Here is a 21,969-nt window from a genome sequence, read left to right on the forward strand (position 1 = left end):
ACATTATAGCTAATATATATTCACCTAGAGTTGAAACATCTTTAAGTGTCAGAAGCACTGTACTATTAATATTATATTATAACCACCCCAAATTAGGTAAATGCATTCTTGGCTTCAACTACCATAGCTATAACATCTGTGTGCACACCCAGCCGGGGGCACATGCACTCTGCTACTAGCTTCATGAGGCTGAAAGACTCCAAGTTGAGGAGTCAGTCACCCCTGAATCATCATTCCAGTGGTCCCATTCAATCTTCTTGCTTGTGAAGTGCACACCTGGACTGCAGGCAGAGGAGAACGTTTTGGACATGTATATAAGCATCTCCTACCTTATCGATACCATGCTATGTTTTGTTAGTAGGATCAAATTCCAAGGACTATGTGGGCACCAAGGGTGTCTCAGTCACTTGAGTGTCTGGGATCAAGCCCCACGTCGGGCTCTCTGCTCAGAGGGGAACCTGCTTCTCCTTCTCCCTCTGCCTGTCACTCCCCTACTTGTGCTCTTTGTCAAATAAATAAAATCTTTTTAAAAAATTCCAAGGACTAAGAAAAGCAGATTAGTCTCTGATTCCATACCTCTCTGAGATGTCCAGGCAATGTGTTAAAGCTGACCTGGTCCATCTATTGCTGGGAGACTTCGACCTTATGATTCCATAATCATAAGAGGAGAGGTCACGCCAGCCTACCTCAGAGGAGCAGTGTTCCCCAGGGTTTGTACAGACCAAGACTTTTGCACATTACAAGGTTTATGTCCTTTATATAAGGACAAATACCTATTCACAGATCACACTTTGATTAGCACTGTTTGTTTGTTTTTTCTAAGATTTTATTAATTTATTTGAAAGAGAGCATGCACACAAGGAGAGGGAGCAGCAAAGGGAGAGGGGAAAGCAGACTCCCCGCTGAGCAAAGAGCCCAGTCGGGGCTTGAGCCCAAGACCCTGGGATCATGACCTAAGGTGAAGGCAGCCGCTTAACCAGCTGAGCCACCCAGGTGTTCTTCGATTTGTTTTCAATAACATGTGTTTTCTGTGCAGAAAATCTGGAAAATTAGAAAAGGAAAGTAAAATCTTACATAATTCTAACATCTAGAAATGAAAACTGATGAAATATACTGATATTTTATGTTATATCTACTGATGGTTGTACTACCCTCTCAATATAATTTTAGAACACTTTTATCACTGCCCAAGGAAACCCGTTACCCGTTAGTAGTGCCCTCTCCCCAGGCCCTGGCAACCACTTATCTATTGTTTTTTAAGATTTTCTTTTGAACTAATCTCCACACCCAATATGGGGCTTGAATTGACAGCTCTGAGCTTAAGAGCCGCATGCTCTACTGACTGAGCCAGGCAGACACCCCTAATCTATTTTCTGTTTCTATTGATTTGCTTATTCTCAACATTTCGTATAAATGGAATCATACAATCTTTTGTATATGACTTCTTCCAACTTAGCATAATTTTGCCTCATCCATGTTGTAGCAGGATTCATTATTTCATTCACGTGAAGAAGCATGTATGTATTTTTATAACTTTAAAAAAAAAATAGAATCACGGGGTGCCTGAGTGACTCAGTCAGTTAAGCAACCAATTCTTGGTTTTGGCTCACGTCCTAATCTCAGTGTCTCAGGGTTGGAGGTGGGGGGTCTCCATGCTCAGCGGGGAGTCTGCTTGAGATTCTCTCCCTCCCTCTACCATTGTCCACCCCTCCACCCCCGTTCACTCCCTCTCAAAACAACTAAATCTTAAAAAAAAAAGAAAAAATTAAATCATTATATATATATACTTTATTAAACTTATCATTTTTATTATAAACATTTTCCCAAATGTCTTTCAGTAATCATCAAAAGATGATTTTTTTTTAAAACACTGGATGTGGTGGATTTTTTTTCTAAGATTTTATTCATTTATTTGAGAGAAAGAGTGAGTGAAAGAGAGAGAGAGCACAAGCGGGGGAGGGGCAGAGGGAGAAGCAGGCTCCCTGCTGAGCAAGAAGCCCAGTGTGGGACACTATACCAGGACCCTGAGATCATGACCTGAGCTGAAGGCAGACACGTAACCGACTGGGCCACCCAGGTGCCCCCAAAAGATGATTTTTTAAAATACCTACACATTTTTCCAGTTTACAGAAACATTACAATTGTTTTCTTATTGTTGGACAACTTAGTGCTTTTATAAATAGCACTGATGGTCATATTTATATATAAATATATGAATTAAACTCTCATATTAAAATATTAACCTTCACTTTTATTTTCAGAAGTTTATTGGCTCCTGGTTCTATCTTTTATTTTAAATCTCAAATCTCATCCACTTTAGGTGCCTGGGTCCTCTGTCATTAATCATCTGCTTTTGGCTCAGGTGGTGATCCCAGGGTCTTGGGATCAAGCCTTGCATCGGGCTCCCTGCTTAGTAGGGAGGCTACTTCTCCTTCTCCCACTCTGCCTGCTTGTGTTCCCTCTCTTGCTATATCTCTCTGTCAAATAAATAAACAAAATCTTTAAAAACAAATCTCATCGACTTTGTTTCACTGTTTTTGGGCTCCAAATATCTTACATTTTGATCTATCGCTTTTAACTTCCATTTATTCCCCTTTTTTTTTTTTTAGTATCTTTAATTTCTTAATTTCAGTCTTCTATTAGCTTAGTTAAGGCAAAAGCAATGTTCTGCTTTAGATTTAGAAAACTGTTAAAAACACTTTGATTTTTGGGGGCGCCTGGGTGGCTCAGTGGCTTAAAGCCTCTGCCTTCGGCTCAGGTCGTGATCCCAGGGTCCCGGGATCGAGCCCTGCGTTGGGCTCTCTGCTCAGCAGGGAGCCTGCTTCCTCCCCTCTCTCTCCCTGCCTGCCTCTCTGCCTACTTGAGATCTCTGTCAAATAAAATCTTAAAAAAAAAAAAAACAAAAACGCCACCTTGATTTTTTAATAATTTGTCTTATTAACTTGTAAAATGGAATCCTAATCATCTGTAAATCCCAACAGTTTTGTTTGTTGGCTCTCTTGCTTTTGGGAAGCGGAAAAAAGTTGGGAAAAAACATCCAGTGGTGATGTGACTTAAATTTTAAGAAACATGTTTTATAAATACGCACAATTTCTCATAAAAGCAATTTTTTCTGATTCTAAACAATTTTCTTAAGCAAAGTTTTTCTTGTAGATAGCAAGTCTTTCTTGATCACAAGAGTCTTTAGGTAATACTTTATATTTGAATTAAAAGAAAACCCAGAATCACAACTCTTCCATTTAGCAATCTAATTTGTTAGGAACTTACTTAAACTTGACAAATCACTTTTAATTTTTCTGTTACCTTTTTAAGCTCTAAGTAAAAATGTTCATGGCACATCACTGATAAGCAAATGCTCAGAGAGATGTTTTCCCCTCTGTAAGATTTTAGTCAGTATTGGGCAAAAACACATATTGGTTCTAGGAGACTTTCTTAGAACATTTTTTAGATTTACAGAAAAATTGAGAAGGTAGTACAGAGAGTTCTTATACAACTCATACCCAGTTTATTATTAACATGTTACATTGGTATTGTACATTTGTAACTATTTTTTTTAAGATATTATTTATTTATTTGACAGAGAGAGATCACAGGTAGGCAGAGAGACAGGCAGCGAGAGAGGGGAAGCAGGCTCCCTGCTGAGCAGAGAGCCTGATGTGGGGCTTGATCCTGAGATCATGACCTGAGCCAAAGGCAGAGGCTCAACCCGCTGAGCCACCCAGGCACCCCACATATGTAACTATTAATGAACTACTATTGATGCATTATTATGAACTAAAGCCTGTAGTTTACTCAGATTTCCCTAGTTTTTATTTATCTTAGTTTTTCCTGTTTTTATCTAATGTCTTTTTCTAGTCCAGGATTCCATCTAGGATACTACATTACAGTTGTCGTGTTTCCTTCGACTCCTCATGGCTGTGACAGTTTCTTAGACTTTCGTTATTTTTGATCACCTTAACAGTTTTTGGGAGCACTGATCAGGTATATTTTAGGATGATCCACTACTGGAATTTGAGCAGGCATGTTTTTTATTCCAAATTTTCTTTAAAGTAAAGGCACACACATATTTTTAATTCCACATCTTCTACCTTTCCATTGTTGATTTACTCAAACATTTTAAATCCTTTTCCTCCTCTTTGTCTCATTTATATTTTTCCTTTATGTACAGTGCTGTGTGGTAATGTCTGATAAACAGCACGGCCAGTCTATAGGGGTAGCTCTAAAGAGAAAGCCCACCCTATAAACGAGGGGTTGATAGCACCCTCGTCCCTCATGTCCCAACCCATCTAGATGCCCTTTCATTGTACCCCTAGCCTTTAAAGCACAGCTTTCTGAAACTTTATCCTGGGTTACTTGGGAGCCTCTACTTTGTGCAGACCCCAAACCAGATTCATCTCGATTCACGCCCAAATCCTAGATCTCTAATCCACAAATGGAAAAAGTTCATGGTCTAAAATTCAGGGTCTTCAAAAGACCGAATCATTGGATATGGGGCAAACTAGGACAGTATGGCTCTCATTAAAATGCCCGTGGGCTGATTTTGTGGAGATCAAGTTGGTCTTGGACTTTGTTTTTACTTCTTTGATACTCCTTCCTTCTTGAATGTGGACGTAGCTTAGTAAATCACTTCCAGCAAATAAAATGCACCAGAAGTGAGGACCTGTGAGTTCATAAATAGGTGATAAAATGTATTATGACTTCCTCTTTGCCTTTTCTCTTGGCTCACCTGCTTTGGGGGGAGCCTGCTGCCATGTGGTGAGGATACTGAAGCAGCCTATGGATGGGGGCATGTGATAAGGAACTGAATCTTGCTTCCAATCATTAAAAGGAAATAAAGCTTCTTGCTGATAATCCTGTGAGCAGGCTTAGAAACCGATCTTCCTCCAACCGACTCTTCAGATTACTGTAGACCAACACCTTGGCTGTGACCTCAAGACAGACCCTGACCCAGAATCTCCAAGCTAAACCATTCCTGAAATCCTGACTCACAGAAACTACAAGACAATGCTTAACTGCTAAATTTGGGATCATTTGTTATGTAGCAATAGTCTGTGTTGATTATATTTTAAATTTTCTGTGTACTATAATGTTTTGATATCTTAACAATCTTTCTGGCTAGGGAGACTACCCATCCTGGGGCTAGGCAATTCTTGGAGATAGCATGCTCAGCTGAGAGCATGCCTTTGATTCACAAACTAACCAATCCAGAGCCATATGTCCTCTACTGGCCCGTGCACCCCAAAAGGCAATATTCCTCTGCCTTAACCATCCCAGGGCCAGGCACTAGGCAATGAGAGACGACCCCTGTAGCTTAGAGCCCAGAGAACTTATTCAAATTAGCCAATCCTAAACTGTTTGCTCTGCCTTGCCTTGTTTCTCCTGCAGACTCTTCAATAGTGGCTGTGGTCACAGCTCTCTGCTCACTCTTGCCCCTTTTTCCTCTCGCCCAGCACTGCTACTGTCCCATGTGGCTCTGCTGTGCTCTGCCTTCCAAGTCTCTAGGACTTGTGAGTATAATACACTTTGTTTTCCTCTCTTGTGTGTCCTTCTGTGGCCACACCTGACTGACTTCACGTAACAGAACCAAGAACACAGCTTGGGTGAGGGAACATGTGGAGGGAGGACCAACAAAACTCTATAGAGCAAATATCAGCCTGTTTCAAAGTGGTTCTCTCTGGGTGGGTCCCTTTTCCCTGTCAACATCACAAGCAGATCCTTTCAGTATGTGACTCACCATGGCTCTTATTGTAAAATTCGAACTTGTACTTCAAGAACTGTGACTTTATGTATTAAAGTCAGTTATGCTCTTCTTGGAGGAGCCTTTAATATGTTAGGATAACCAATGGAGCTAGAGGGTATTAAGAGAAGTCAGTCAGAGAAAGAAAAATACCATATGATTTCACTCACATGTGGAATTTAAGAAACAAAACAGACGAACATAGGGGAAGCGAAGAAAAAAATAAGATGAAAACGGAGAGGGAGACAAACCATAAGCGACTTTTTTTTTTTTTTAAGATTTTATTTCTTTATTTGACAGAGATCACAAGTAGTCAGAGTCAGGCAGAGAGAGAGGAGGAAGCAGGCTCCCTGCTGAGCAGAGAGCCTGATGTGGGACTCGATCCCAGGACCTTGGGATCATGGCCCGAGCCGAAGGCAGAGGCTTTAACCCACTGAGCCACCCAGGCGCCCCAAACCATAAGTGACTCTTAACTATACAGAACAAATGGAGGGTGGCTGAGGGGTGGCGGGTGGAGGGATGGGGTAACTGGGGGATGGGCATTAAGGAAGGCATGTAATGTAATAAGCACTGGGTATTATATATAATGGTGGGTTTCCCGGGGCCCAGAACATAGGTCAAAGGAATATGGGTAAGTTTTAGTTTTTTCACTCTTGGCAGAATTAAGAACTATCCCCAAATGACAACTTAATCAATCCTTAACACCTGCCCCTAAGGAGAATGTCCACAACTTGTTATAGCTTTCTTCCTGGGATCTCTGGCAGGACCTAGTGTGGGACAACGTGACCACTATCTCCTACTTAGTATTAGGAAGGCACATCATCTCCAAATCTGGTCCGAGGGCCTAGACTCTAAGCCACTTCATCCAGTGACCTAAACCTGCCTTCATAAAAATTAACCTTTAGATCTTTCTTTTGGGCTGCCCCATTGGAAAGTCCAACCACTTGGCCATCAAGTCCATGGGCCCCTATTTCCCCCTATTTCCAGGAATCAGTTGCACATGCTTTACTTTGGACGAGTAGAATCTCAGAGGTGCTAAGATAGATGGAAGGACTAAAGGTTTGTTTCATCTTTCTTTTTTTTTTGTTCTCAAGGAACCTTTCATAGATACTTTCATAGGCACTCCAGGCAGCTGTGGAATCGAGCTCTGTCACATGCGAGGGCTGTGGGAAGCATTATCATAGCACCTAGGACTATGGAAATCATGACACAATGTACCTATGGCCCCGAGACATCCACACTCCTACATATTGGTGAAATGACTTCCTGTCCCAGAGAAAATCACACTCCCTCCCCCAGAAGAAACTTGTCCTTGATTAACACAGATTCAGGCACCATACTTAAAGCTGGAGGAGAGACATTTTTGTTCTACACAAGGGTGTCCAATAAAACTGAATGTTGTGGGGGTACCTGGGTGGCTCAGTGGGTTCAGCCTCTGCCTTAGGTTCAGGTCATGATCTCAGGGTCCTAGGATCGAACCCCACATTGGGCTCTCTGCTCAGTGGGGAGCCTGCTCCCCGCTCCCCCTCTGCCTGCCTCTCTGCCTACCTGTGATCTCTGCCTGTCAAATAAATTAGAATCTTAAAAAAAACCAAAACTGAATGTTGTGGATAGACTTTGTATCTGAAGCAATGTTTTCAAGTTATATATAAAGGCCATCAATGCTCATGTTAGTCCCAGGACGTTAGGGGGTTGAATACAGTGAGAAAGACTGGGCGGGGGGGGTGCTTCTAAAAAAATTACCAAGGAAATATGTATCAGTTACAAAAAAAAAGGTGTATTTTAAAAAGGTAAAAAAGTTGCCCTTTATTCTATCATCCAGAAATAGCCACTGTTAACAAAATTACCCTTCCTAACTTTTTACACACGCCCAACTAGAAGAAATAGTGGTTACATGTCCAGGGGCTGACCTTTATAGAAAAATGAATTTGTCCACTGCTGGCTTCCTTACGGAGAAGGTGGTAGGAGAGGAAGCCATACAGAAGAGAGGCTGCACTGTTCAGGTTCAGGAGTGTGAGCTCCGGGAATTATCCGGTTTTGAATCCCTGCTTTTCTACAGGGAAAAAGGCACACAGGACTTTTTCTGAGTGTGGTACTGTGTGACCTGGGATAAGTTACTTAACCTGTCTGTGCTTCACTGCCTTCACATCAAGGATGGGGATAATAACTGTTCCCTTAGGACTGTTGTGAGATTTAAATGCACTAATATTTATATGCTTGGAGTGGCATCTGACACATAGCAAGTGCTCAATAATTTTGTTGTTATTCCTATTAAGAATTTAATATCGGGGCACGTGGTTGGTTCGTGAGTGAAGCGTGTGACTCTTGATCAAAGAGTTGTGAGTCTGAGCCCCATGTTGGGTGTAGAGATTACCTAAAAATTTTTAAAAAATTTTAAAAACAGAATCGGGTTTAATTGGGCAAAAGAAGGTGGTAATTTAACACCTGCTGGTTCTCTGAGTAGCTGAGAGCAGCAAGCTCATTGTCTGTGAAGGCTCTGTCTTACCGACATGGAGACAGCTGGGGGTGAGGGTGAGAGAGAGAGAGAGAGAGAGAGAGAAGATACCCACTGGGAAGGATTTAAAAAGGAGTGCTTTCTTGGAAAGGAGGGAGTAAAAGGTGGATTTCAGACAATAAATATTAGGACCCCTGTAGAAGGGTTTTGTTTTTTTTTTCTTTTCCTTGGGCTTGGGGACCCATCACACTTAGTATCCAGTTTGAGGGTCCCCCACCATATATCATTCTCTCTGGTTACCCCCAAGCCTTCAGTAACGCCTTACACAGAGCTGTCTGGGGACTTGATCTGGACAGGAAAGGGTGTGATCACGGCTTCTTGGACTCCCACCTTCCCTGTGCTGGAGGGAGAGGCAGGGGAGGCAACACACTAAAGACAATGTTTGCCAGAATTTGAATTCCATTCCTTAGTAAGTACTCGGATGAGGAACACTCTCCCTTCTCTGTGTGTTCAAGAGAAATGCATTGCTAAACCTTTCTTTCAGAAATTATAACCCTCCCTCTCTTTTCTCTCCTCCACCTTAAGATGGCCGGTCAGCAATTTCTTTCCTCAGGTATAAAATTACTCAAAAAATTATTTCGAATCTCTTTACCCTTATTTTTCCCAAGGTTAGTAGTTTCTTAAATGGCATTTTGTTCATCTTTAAAGGCAAATACCTCAGCTAAATTTTGAAAAGAAAAATCTGCCTCCCCCACTTTTCTTACTGTGGTAGATTATGTACAGGCATGCCACTCCTTCCCTCGAACCTTAGCTGGCCAGTGACTTACTCTGTCCAAGAAATGCTGTGCCAGTTGTGGCCTAGCCCTTTAGAGGCCTCTTGGCCTCAGCTTCTCCATTCTTGAAGCCTACAGCACCAGGGAAGGAGCCTCACCTTGCAGCAAGAGAGGTCCAGCTCCCATGAGGCACTAAACATGTGAATAAGGCCATCTTAGAAATTCTAGCCCAAATGAGTGATCTCAGCGGTCTTCATCTGTCTGGGATGCTTTAACAGAAATATCATATCTTATAAAAAATAGACACTTATTGCTCATAGTTCCAGAAGTCCCAGATCATGGCACCTGCAGACTGAATGTCTGGTGAGGGCCCTCTTCCTGGTCCATAGACAGCTATCATTTTGCTATGCTCTCACACAACAGAAGGAGGGAGGGAGAACCTCTTGGGCTTTTTAAGGGCAGCTCTCTTTGGCTTCCTATTCATGAAAGCTCTGACCACCTCACCTAATCTCCCACAGGCCCCACCTCTTAAGAGCATACCCCAGGGGTTAGGACTTATATGAATTTTGGATGGACTGTAGTCTGAGTGTCAGACTACAGTGCCAGTCTCTGCCAAGTGGAACAGAACAATGCCTTAACTGATTTAACACAACTCAGGGAATCATAAAAGGTAATAACTACCAAAACCCACTTTTTAACATATCGGAATTACAGGCTTGCTTATACATCTGAGTATATGCAAAATCCCCTTTAAGATCTGCCGGGGGCGGAGGGGCGCCTGGGTGGCTCAGTGGGTTGAAGCCTCTGCCTTTGGCTCAGGTCATGATCTCAGGGTCCTGGGATGGAGTCCCACATGGCTCTCTGCTCGTCAGGGAGCCTGCTTCCTCCTCTCTCTCTGCCTGCCTCTCTGCCTACTAGTGATCTCTATCTGTCAAATAAATAAATTAAATCTTTTTTTAAAATTAAAAAAAAAAAAAAGGCCTGCCTTGGGAACAAGGGTGGAGGTAGTCTCTTGGCAGTCAGAGAGGGAATATATCATATCCTGAGGCTTAGCAGGGGTGGGGGAGGTGGGCCTTATCAAAAGTAAGCAAAATTTATAGAAAGCTACTTGAAAAGAGGACTCTAATAAGATATATTTGAAGGGAGGTCAAATATATATTTGAAAAGAAGGGAACTCACATAGCAGCAACGGCCAAGTTGCCAAACTGTGGAAAGAACCAAGATGCCCTTCAAGGGACGAATGGATAAAGAAGATATGGTCCATATATACAATAGAGTATTATGCCTCCATCAAAAAGGATGAATACCCAACTTTTGCATCAACATGGACAGGACTGGAAGAGATTATGCTGAGTGAAATAAGTCAAGCAGAGAGACTCAGTTATCATATGGTTTCACTTGTGGAGCATAAGGAATAACACACAAGACATTAGGAGATAGAGAAGAGAAGTGAGTTGGGGGAAATGGGAGGGGGAGACAAACCATGAGAGACTGTGGACTCTGAGGAACAAACTGAGGGTTTTGTGGGGGAGGTGGATAGGGGGTTGGGTGAGCCTGGCTGTGGTGCATAAACAATAAATTTTGGAACACTGAAAAAAAATTTAAAAAAAAAAAGAAAGAAAAGAAGGAAACTCATAGTATTTACCCAGACAAAGGGAAGTATGACATTGAAGATTTGTACAGGGATCATGTTTGTTCAAAGGAGTAATACACTAAGAACACTTAAAATTTTTAACTAAATATGTGACAAGAGTTTCTTTGTTTGTTTGTTTTTTTGGCTTATGGGTGGGCTGATCTCCTTATCTTTATAACTTATCACATTCACAGCGGTTGTTTCCAGGGGTGGGACCAACTGTGAAATTATGCTGTATTTTTTCTTCTCACTCTGATTCCTTCCTCAGTATCCCTTTTGCTATGGACCCCTTCAAGTTCACTGGATCATTGTCAGTTAAGGGAGAGGACTGTTTAGTAGACTTGCACCTAGGACACCTGTGTGGCTCAGTTAGTTAAGTGTCTGCCTTTGGTCCAGGTCATGATCCCAAGGTCCTGGGATCAAGCCCCACATTGGGCTCCTTTCTCAGTGGGGAGTCTGCTTCTCCTTCTGCCCCTCTCCCCTGCTTGTGCTCCCTCTCTCTCTCTCAGACAAATAAATAAATAAAAATCTTTAAGGGAAAATAGAAGACTGACACTTATTTGCTCTATGGGACATGGATGCTCCAAAGATGTCTACAACTGACTTGGTCATTTTGACCAAGGCAAGTCCTGTCTGAGAAGGATTCATTTCTTGCAGAGAATAAAAAGATTTTGTAAGTAACATTGCTCTATTCCAGCTCAATCTCTTTACAAGAACAAATGGGGTGGGGCACCTGGGGGGCTCAGTGAGTTAAGCATCTAACTCTTGATCTCAGCTCAAGTCTTGATATCAGGGTCATGAGTTCAAGTCTCACATTAGGTTCCACATTGTCTTAAAAAAATAAAATATTCAGGGTGCCTGGGTGGCTCAGTGGGTTAAGCCTCTGCCTTCGGCTTGGGTCATGATCTCAGAGTCCTGGGATTGAGCCCCACATCGGGCTCTCTGCTCAGCAGGGAGCCTTCTTCCCCCTCTCTGCCTGCCTCTCTGCCTACTGATGACCTCTGTCAAATAAATAAATCTTAAAAGAAAATAAAATTAAAAATAAAATATTAATTTTCACTTTTTTTTTCAAAAAGATGAAAAAAGGGCCACCTAGGTGGCTTAGTCAGTTGAGCGTCTGACTCTTGATTTAGGCTCGGGTCATGATCTCAGGATCATGGGATCAAGTCCCATGTCGGGCTCCAGGCTTGGCATAGGATTGCCTATGCCAATAGGATTGGGATTCTCTCTCTCCTGTCCCTCTGCCCCTCTCCCTACTTGCACTCTCTCTCTCTCTCTCTCAAATAAATAAATAAATAAATAAAATCTTTAAAAAAAAAAGGGATAGATGAATAAAGTCAGGGAATATAAAAACTAACATTGGAGCTAGTAACAAAGAAGGACTAGGGCTATGGTCATGCCTTGACTTGTAGAAACTGTGCAGATGTTTCACTAGAGGATTAATATACTATATAAAAATCTACCTAAAAGGAGGTGGATGCAATGGCGAGACATGAAGGAAAAGGACAGTAAATGCTAAAATGGGGGTGTCTGGGTAGCTCAAATGGTTAAGCATCTGCCTTTGGCTCAGGTCACCATCCCGGAGTCCTGGGATTGAGCCCCGCATTGTGCTTCCTGCTCAGAGGGGAGTCCGCTTCTCCCTCTCCCTCGGATTCTTCCCCTGGCTCATGCTCTCTCAAGTAAATAAAAAAATATTTTTTAAAAATGCTAAAATGTTCCCAACTAGTCCAAAACTGAACTCTGTCTTATCTAACAAGCATGTCTTGCCCCTGAGTTCAGAGTTTCATTATCCACTCAGTCCTCAGTCCCCTGAGTCAGAAATCTCCAAGTTAGCACAGACTCCTTCTTCTCTCCCCATCTAATCAATGACCAAATCCAGCTGAATGACAAATTCATCTTTCTCCAAACCAGTCCTCCTTTCTATCTCTGCCCCCAGGTCTACCAGGATGTCATTAACCCTGCCTAGACAATCACGGGAGCAGCCTGGCTGGTCTTGCTTCTGAATTTGCTTCTCTCCAACTCACCATTAACCATCAAAGTTCCTTGGTCAAATACAATTCTTGTAATGCCAGTCTTGGCCTAAACCCTTCAGTGACTCCCCATCACCTGCTAAATAAGCCTCCTACTAAATAAGTTCCAGTCTCTGGGGCGCCTGGGTGGCTCAGTGGGTTAAAGCCTCTGCCTTTGGCTCGGGTCATGATCCCAAGGTTCTGGGATTGAGCCCTGCATCAGGCTCTCTGCTCAGCGGGGAGCCTGCTTCCCTCTCACTCTCTGCCTGCCTCTCTGCCTACTTGTGATCTCTGTCTGTCAAATAAATAAATAAAATCTTTAAGAAAAAAAAAAGTTCTAGTCTCCGCCTTTGGAGTCTCCTTTCGCCAGCTTTATTTTTCATTGTGCTGCTTAGCTTTCTCTGCACTGCTGCACTGTCCTCTCGCTGCACACATTTCTGTACTCTCGTTGTTCCAGCCTGAACTCCCAATCGTATCTCATCATTCATCTCATGTTCTCCAAGCAGCCTTCCCTGATACCCACCCACTTCTCATGACTCAGTCGGGTGGCTCATTCGGTTGAGTGTCTGATTCTTGGTTTCGGCTCAGAACACGATCTCAGGGTTGTGAGATCAAGCCCCACAGTTGGCCTCTGTGCTCAGCCCAGAGTCCGCCTGAGGTTCTCTCCCTCTCCCTCTGCCCCTCCTACTGCTTGTGCTATTTCTAAAACAAACAAATAAAATCTTAAAAAAAAAAAAAAAAAAGAAGTCTCCTTTAAAAAGGGGCTAGTGCAGGGCGCCTGGGTGGCTCAGTGGGTTAAAGCCTCTGCCTTCGGCTCAGGTCATGGTCCCGGGGTCCTGGGATCGAGCCCCGCATCGGGCTCTCTGCTTGGCAGGGAGCCTGCTTCCTCCTCTCTCTCTCTCTCTGTGCCTGCCTCTCTCCCTATGTGTGATCTCTGTCAAATAAATAAATAAAATCTTTAAAAAAAAAAAGGGGGGGGGGCTAGTGCCTCCCTCCCCACCACTAGAGAGGCATAAATGCAGAACATACTGATAACTATGTCCTGGGAAATCCTCCCTCCAGAACCATTCCGAACTCGTTTATAGGTTAAAGGTGGGTGACTGCTGATGCAGAAAGGGCCAGATTCTCCATCTCTTACTTGTGTGTGGGGGTTCTAGGAGTACTTGTCATATTCCACATCAGATTCGCCTTTGGAGTCTCTGCTGAAATTCCTAGTCAGAACCCATTTGTAACATCCTATAACCAATAAACATGAATTTCAGATCTTGGGTAATACTATAAAGAAAATAAAATGATAGAGATTTAAGAATGGAGCTTACTAGGGGCGCCTGGGTGGCTCAGTGGGTTAAAGCCTCTGCCTTCGGCTCAGGTCATGATCCCAGGGTCCTGGGATCGAGCCCCGCATCGGGCTCTCTGCTCAGCAGGGAGCCTGCTTCCCTTCCTCTCCCTCTGCCTGTCTCTCTGCCTACTTGTGACCTCTGTCTTTCAAATAAATAAATAAAATCTCAAAAAAAAAAAATAATGGAGCTTACTTGCCCTCCCAGAATCTGAATGAGGAAGATCCACTAGTAGAGGAGATTGGGACAGAAAAAAGAGCAACTGCACAAACCCCCAGGGAGAAACTGAGCTGGGCACATTCTAGGACCCCAGGGAAGGCCAGTACACCTGGCATGTAACAATCAAGGGGATGAACAGTCTGAGCTGGAGTACAAGTAGAAGCTAGGTCGTACAGGACTTTGTAAGTCCTATAGCAACTTCGTTTATTCTAGATAGTGCTAAGTTTTGGGACAGTTTTATGTGGATATGATGTGCTCAGATCTTTAGATTTGGTAAAGAATTATTCTGGGATCACTATGGGAAAGTAGACCATAATCAGGAAAAAGAGGACGCTGGAAGCTGCTGAGAGACGATGGCCTAGATTAGGGGGCCAGCCCCTGTGGTGACCACGCAGGTAAATAATTTCAAACTCCGCCCACTGGACCAGGCTGTTCTCATAACTGATGGCAGTCATGTCTTCAGACAACATCACAGACCTAAGGCTGACACCTTGACTGAGGCCTTGTGGGACGCTACAAAGGAGAGGACCCAGTGAAGCCGTGCCCAGAATCCTGCCCTTCAGAAACAGTGGCATAGTCCCACGCATGCCATTTTATACCGGGAAATAGTGGGATGATTCATACATGACAACCTGGAACGAATAGCACTCCTAGATGACACCGATGCTCTGTGGTGTGAGGACCACACTCTGAGCGGCAAGGTGGTAGGAAGAAGAGTGACATCATTTGGAGAAGGGCTGAAATAGTTTAAAAAAAAAGAGGCACTGAGTCTGTGGCTTGAGAGCATCTCAGCCACTGCACATGCTGCTGTATCAACAGAACAAATGTTTGTGTACACACGTCTCTTGGCCCGTTCCAGAAGTTGCTCATGATTTGTTAAGTACCCTGAATAAAGAAAATCACAGGGATAGGGAGTCAATAAAACTGGACAAACAAGACCTCTTGAAAATTTGCTTAGGACTGGAAAATTTAAACATCCTATCAAGTTCTTTATTGCTGATGATTTCAGTTATCTTCACATATTTGCACCCCTTCATTTCAGGTGTCAGTTTTTCAAAACTGTTACTGGATTGAAGAACTTGGAGGAAAACAGAGTCAAAGTCACTGTTTCTCAGAGTGCTATATTATATAAGCCATTCAGTCAGATCTTCTAAGCACATGGCAAGATAAAGAGAAATAAGTACATTACATACACACAAAAATGTACAAAATTGTTCATAGAATTGCAACTCTATTCATGATAATAACAAGCTGGGGGGCATATCTAACAACTGGAAAATAAACTGAACAGTCACACGGTAGAATACTATGCAGCAATAAAAAAGAATTACTGGGGCACCTGGGTGACTCAGTCAGTTAAGTATCCGAACTCAATATCACTTCGGTCTTAATCTCAGGGTCATGAGTTTGGGCCCTGTGTTGAGTCCCATGCTGGACATGAAGACCACTTTAAAGAAACAAAAAGGATGCATTACTGATATACAGAGCAACACAAATAAATTTTCACAAATTTCATTGAATGAAAAAGAGTAAAAAATACACTGTACAATCCCACTCATGTGAAGTTCAAGAACAGGTAAAATAGCAGTAAGAACAGTAAAGAACCTAAGAAGAGTACTTAATGGACAGGCTACATGAAGCTTTCTACGGTGATAGAAATGCCTGGTATCTAGACCTTTTGGTGGTTGTAATACAAATGTAGAATTCATTGAGTTGTACGTTTAAGATTTGTACACTTTACTGTATGCAAAGTTTACTTAAATTTTCAAATTAAAAGAAAAAAGGAGAAAATGAGGTAGATGAGTGGGTCTCTGTGAAGAGTTCTCACCTAAAGATATAACTTTGAGATTTTGCTGCACAGAAAATATTTTAATGCCATGGGTCTGCACGAGATCAATTGGGAAAATAATCTAGATAAAGGAGAGACCCCAGGATTAAGCTCTGGAGAAGCAGAGGTTGGGAAAGGAAAATTGGTCAGCAGAATAGACTGAGGTCAAGAATAGGAGAGGAGAAGGAGCAGGAGAATAAGGTCTCAGAGAAAATGCTGTAGAAATAAACAGTCAACTGCATGAAAGACTACTGAGAGCTAGAGATGAAGGCCGAGAAATGTCAGTAGAAAAGAGACATCCTGCTGTCAAAACAGGCTCTTTCAACCCAACCTAGTCTAGTTCCCGACCACTTCCAATCCTAATTCCGACACTCCTGACCTCAACACAACCCATAAAACATAAAAGCTTCTCATTTAAAGAACAGAAAGTCTGCCTGAAAATCAGCTGTAAAATATTCTAAATGATTTAAAAATTCACCATACTGATACAGCTCTAAGACACAGTCTTCCTTTCAAAACACAAACAAAAAGAAACAAAACTAAAGGCCTTTTTTTTTTCTTTAAAGAAGTCTCAAAACATTCTTGGTTTTTTTGTTTTTTTTTTTTTAAGTTCTAAAAAAGTTCTGCAGAATAGGCTATTTGGACCAATTTTTCTAGAACACAACTAGAAAAGCTAAATCAAGTATTTTAAAGTATCTGTTTCAAAGCATAGGAGAGTAAATAAGGCCATGAAGAATTATGTACCCAGATCCAGGAGAAACAGAACGTAGGAATACAGTTAGCTGAGCCCAATATTTGGGGCTCTGCCAAACTTGTAATTTCAGGAGATGCAGCAGAGTAGATGAATAGAGCAATGAACAGACTCATGAAGCTAGGCAACTGTGAATTCAGGGCCAATCCTCAGGCTTTGCATTGGGATCTGAAGGTCACACTTTAAGAGTAGGGTTGAATAGACAGACACTGAAGCCCAATTCTGAATTATCTCAATTTCTGAATCAATTAAGTTGCTCTGAGATTGATAGTAGTGCTAGCCCTCTGTCAGAAGCAAATACCCAATCTCTCTGGAGGCAAAGAACATTAGTTTAAGATTCAAATTATCTCTATAATTTTTTTAAAAACTGATAACTGGGGGCGCCTGGGTGGCTCAGTGGGTTAAAGCTTCTGCCTTTGGCTCGGGTCATGGTCCCGGGGTCCTGGGATCGAGCCCCACATTGGGCTCTCTGCTCTGCGGGGAGCCTGCTTCCTCCTCTCTCTCTGCCTGCGTCTCTGCCTAGTTGTGATTTCTCTCTGTCAAATAAATAAAATATTTTAAAAAAAATAAAAAATAAATAAAAACTGATAACTGAACCACCTTAAAAAAATTGATAACTGGGGCGCCTGGGTGGCTCAGTGGGTTAAGCTGCTGCCTTCGGCTCAGGTCATGATCTCAGGGTCCTGGGATCAAGCCCCGCATCCGGCTCTCTGCTCAGCATGAAGCCTGCTTCCTCCTCTCTCTCTGCCGGCCTCTCTGCCTACTTGTGATCTCTCTCTCTCTCTCTCTGTCAAATAAATAAATAAAATATTTTAAAAAATTGATAACTGAACCACATTAAGACCTTATGTTCTTCAAAACATACCATTAATTTGAAAAGGCAAGCCAAAGAATGTTCGTATACAAAGGACATACATTCAAAATTTATAAAGAACTCCCAGGCAAAAGACCTAAATGGACACTTCACAAAAGAAGGCATCCAAATGCACATAGTGAATAAATTTTAAAATATAATTATAGCAGACTAAGAGCGTCTGGTTTAAAAAAAAACAACTTGTCCTCCTTATTTCAGAAAAATGAGAATAACACAAATCAAAATTAAATTTTAAAAGCAAGTAAGGTGTTGAAAGAACATCCATGTGTTAATAGCAGTCACCTTTAGGAGGTGAAATTATAGGTGATCTTTCATTTTTTTATATTGCATATTTCTGAAATTAAAAAAAGTTATTGTGGCTTTATTTTTGTTTGTAATGGATAACATTCATATGGTTTAAAAAGCAATACATTATAATGTACACACTGAGAAGTCTCTCACCCTATCTCTGTCCTTCCCTCCAACTCACAGGACACTATGAGTTTCTTTTGTATCTTTACAGAATTTATGAGAAACAAGAAAAGATCATTAAATCTTATTCCCCTTTCCTTATACTTGGACTGCTTTCACTTAGCAAGGGATCCTGGAGAGCTTTCCACTGCACTACACAGGGACTGCCTTTTTTTTTTTTTTCACTGCTTCATAATGCTCCATCATGCACAAGTACAATAAAAGGAGATTTTATTTATTTATTTATTTATTTTTAAAAGATTTTATTTATTTATTTGACAGATAGAGATCACAAGTAGGGAGAGAGGCAGGCAGAGAGAGAGAGAGGAGGAAGCAGGCCCCCCGCCAAGCAGAGAGCCCGATGTGGGGCTCGATCCCAGGACCCTGGGATCACGACCTGAGCGAAAGGCAGAGGCCTTAACCCACTGAGCCACCCAGGCGCCCCTAAAAGGAGATTTTAAAAAGCAGCAAGCAAGTCTAACTATGAGAGTCTCTTTCAAAAAATAGTCAGGGGGCCATAAGGGAGGAGGAATTTATGCACTCATCGAAGGAAACTGAACTTTTTTTGAACTTTTCAAGTCAGCAGTTATGGCCTTCAACCTGGACCATGGGAACTGGGTCTGCCAAATTCTTCAATTATAAAGGAGACAGTCCAGTTTAATAGGTTTCAGTCTCTTATTTGCATTTCAACCCAACCAATCCCAGTTAACCTTGTTTCAATTCCTGTTTTGCAGAGAGGAACTAAGTGAGAACTGCACTCAAGACCTTTCACCTCATAACTCTGCCCCCTCTTTATCTTTCTCAACGCTATTCAGGCTTCAACCTGACTTGTGTTTCTGGAATTGCAATTCTAATTGCCGAAATAAAAGTCTGTTAATTTTCAGTGAATTCTTCCTTGGTCAACCGTATCATCGATTTTCGTTTTAAAAAATCAGTCCTCTGGGGCGCCTGGGTGGCTCAGTGGATTGGGCCTCTGCCTTCGGCTCGGGTCATGATCTCGGGGTCCTGGGATGGAGCCCCGCATCGGGCTCTCTGCTCAGTGGGGAGCCTGTTTCTCCCTTTCTCTCTGCCTGCCTCTCTCTCTGTCAAATAAATAAATAAAATATTAAAAAAAAAAATCAGTCCTCTGATGGACCCTTGGGTAGTTTCCAATTTTTTGCAATCAACAACTTCAGACATCATTTCGTATGTAACCAAGTGTATCTTTAGGAAAAATTCTCCAGAGTGGGATTGATCACGCAAGAGGGTTGCGACACACTGCTCTCCTATCAGCACTAGAAAACCCATTTCCCCACATCTTCCTCTACAGAGCATATTGCCAAATGTTTCGTTGTTTGCCAATCCAATGAGTAAAATATATTATCTCAGTGTAGTTCCAACTTGTTTTCTCTCATTACAACAAACCCTGGGCATCTTTTTGCATGTTTAAAGTCTATTTTTTTTTTTCTGTTGACTCTTTGTCTCCCAATTCTTTGCCTTGTGAAAGGTGAAATAAAACACAGTCACTTATGTCAAGGGGTTTATAAATAGAGCCAGGAGGCCATTAAGGAGTGGACCTTATGCACATCCTGAAGGGGGGTGGAACCATGCATTTTTTTAACTGGGCCAAGTCGCAAGTACTTCAAGGACTAGGCACCAACACCTGCAACTTGCTACACTGATAGACTTTTGCTTAATGATAGCCTTAGCAACCAATTACCTTTAGCCAAGATTAGTTTTCTACTGCCAAGCCAATTAAAATTCTTTGTAAACAACCTATGCAAGCATTCCCTTTTTGTCTTTTTTTTTTAAACACAATATTATTTATTAATTTATTTAACAGAGAGAGGGATTCCGCTTTTTGTCTTTAAAAACCCCTGACTTTTGGTAACAAATGGCAACTATACTTGTGGTGAGCATAGGATAATGTATAGACTTGTCAGATCACTAGCTATTTACCTGAAAACTAATGCAACATTGTGCATCAACTATACAAATTAAAAGTAATAAAAAAATAAAAACCTGGGGCGCCTGGGTGGCTCAGTGGGTTAAAGCCTCTGCCTGTGGCTCAGGTCATGATCCCTAGGATGGAGCCCCACATAGGGCTCTCTGCTCAGTGGGGAGCCTGCTTCCCTTCCTCTCTCTCTCTCTCTGCCTGCCTCTCCTCCTACTTGTGATCTCTCTCTCTGTCAAATAAATAAATAAAATCTTTAAAAAAAAACAACACACATTTATTTTGCTCCCTAGTGGGACAATATTTTGGTCGCTACTGAAATCTGTGTACCCTGAATTTATAATTCTTTGATCCTAAATAAACACTGTTGCTTAATTATTGCCTCCTGACAATTTTAGGTTGCGAGTCTATTCTTCTATTGGGTTGCAATTTGTGAGATATTTTACAATGAATATTTAATATATTTATATCCAAAAAAATGACTAAAAAAAAAAGATGTTAAAATTCCAATCATAAGAGCGAATACACCAACCTCTCATCCACGAATTTGGAATCCGGCCAAAGAGGGTTCCCACAAACTTTCTGCGACCACTTTAGCAGGACCCGGGACCCAGCAGCCCATGCTGTTTAGAGTCTGACCTGAATTCTAACACCTGTGTGCTCAAGCGCACTTGATTCCTAACGGAAACATTGTGTGCGCATGCTCCAAACTGCCCACGCCTCGGGCTTCCTAACTGGAAATCGGTTGTGCATGCGCATGAACCCGCATATAAACCCGCGCTCCGGAGACTTCCCGAAACCAGCTGAAGGAGCTGAAGCTTTTCGCTGTTGATGGCCTTTGTGAAAGTATTTTCGCTGGAGTTGCAGAGACAGAAGTGCAATGAGGGTGAATTTTATGAGTGAAAAAGAATTAGAGAGTGGAAGATGCAGGTATATTCAAGTGGGCTTCAAACTAGCGTAAAGCCTTCTAAACATGCTTGTCCTGAGAGCATGCGTACTGTGGGCACAGCTTCTCCTTTCCCACCTCGGTTTTCACATCCCCTTTCTCCCGTTCTGCAAAAGAAAGGCACATCTCTCTTCCTCTTCATCTAACAATGACACATTGCCCCAGGGTGTCAAAATATCCGGTAATGACAAGCAGCAGGACAGTGCAAAACACTGATACTGAATTTGGAAAGCAGTAACTCCAAGAAATTATTTTGAAATCCTGGTGTTTTCTTATTCTTTGCTTTAAACCAGATTGAAGGAGAACCTAGTTGTCAGTCTGTAGATGATAATCTGATGATAGTTAACACAATGTAATTTTTGGCATTAAGAGTCCAAAGAAATAACTAATACTGCTATAACAAAATCTCTTCTGTCTACTTAGCTATGTGAAGGAGCTTATCACATAAAAATGAAAAACCAGAATATTTTTGATGCTGAGCCCCATCATTCTGAGCAGCAAAAATTAAAACCAGTTGAAAAAAATCCATTCATTTCACTAAGATAGCATTTCCAATACATTTTTACTTCAATGTGATTTTTATCAGTGTATATTAATATGAAAATAAATCCACAAGACATTAATGCTTAGAGACTTATGGTCATGGGAAAAATTTTAATTTCAAATGTCTTTTTTTCAGCGAAGTATGATAGGGGGATGAGTAAAAGACTGAAGCATAAAATATATCACATTAGGATAAATTTTGGTGAGGGAAATGAACTAGAACTAGGAGTTAAAGTAGAAAAGGAAAGATGTAAAATTTGTAAAAGAAGACTTTTTTTAGTGGATGATGAGTATCAAATTGTATTTAGATTTATTGGATACATTTTAAAGACTGATGTGACTTAAAATACAAATATTTACAATATTCTGGAAATTACAGCTTTTTAACTGAACAACATAAAAAATATAAATGTTAATTTTAAAATGTGCCAAGAAAGTACATAACTTTACAAAATTCTTCTAGGGTGTAGTGAGCAAAAGA

At 41.6% G+C, this 21,969-nt stretch overlaps 1 protein-coding gene across 2 annotated transcripts in view; it reads right to left on the minus strand.

Moving 5' to 3' along the window:
- C15H2orf74 (chromosome 15 C2orf74 homolog) overlaps positions 1 to 20,664 on the minus strand; it is a 29,960-nt gene extending 9,296 nt beyond the window's left edge. For both annotated transcript variants that reach the window (XM_045979822.1, XM_045979820.1), the window contains exon 1: positions 20,532 to 20,664. The gene's annotated coding sequence lies outside the window, so the exon portion shown is untranslated. The remainder of the gene's footprint in view (positions 1 to 20,531) is intronic.
- Between the last annotated feature and the right edge of the window lie 1,305 nt (positions 20,665 to 21,969).

The sequence above is a fragment of the Meles meles genome, chromosome 15 (genome assembly GCF_922984935.1).
Source record: "Meles meles chromosome 15, mMelMel3.1 paternal haplotype, whole genome shotgun sequence".
NCBI classification, from domain to species: Eukaryota; Metazoa; Chordata; class Mammalia; order Carnivora; family Mustelidae; genus Meles; species Meles meles.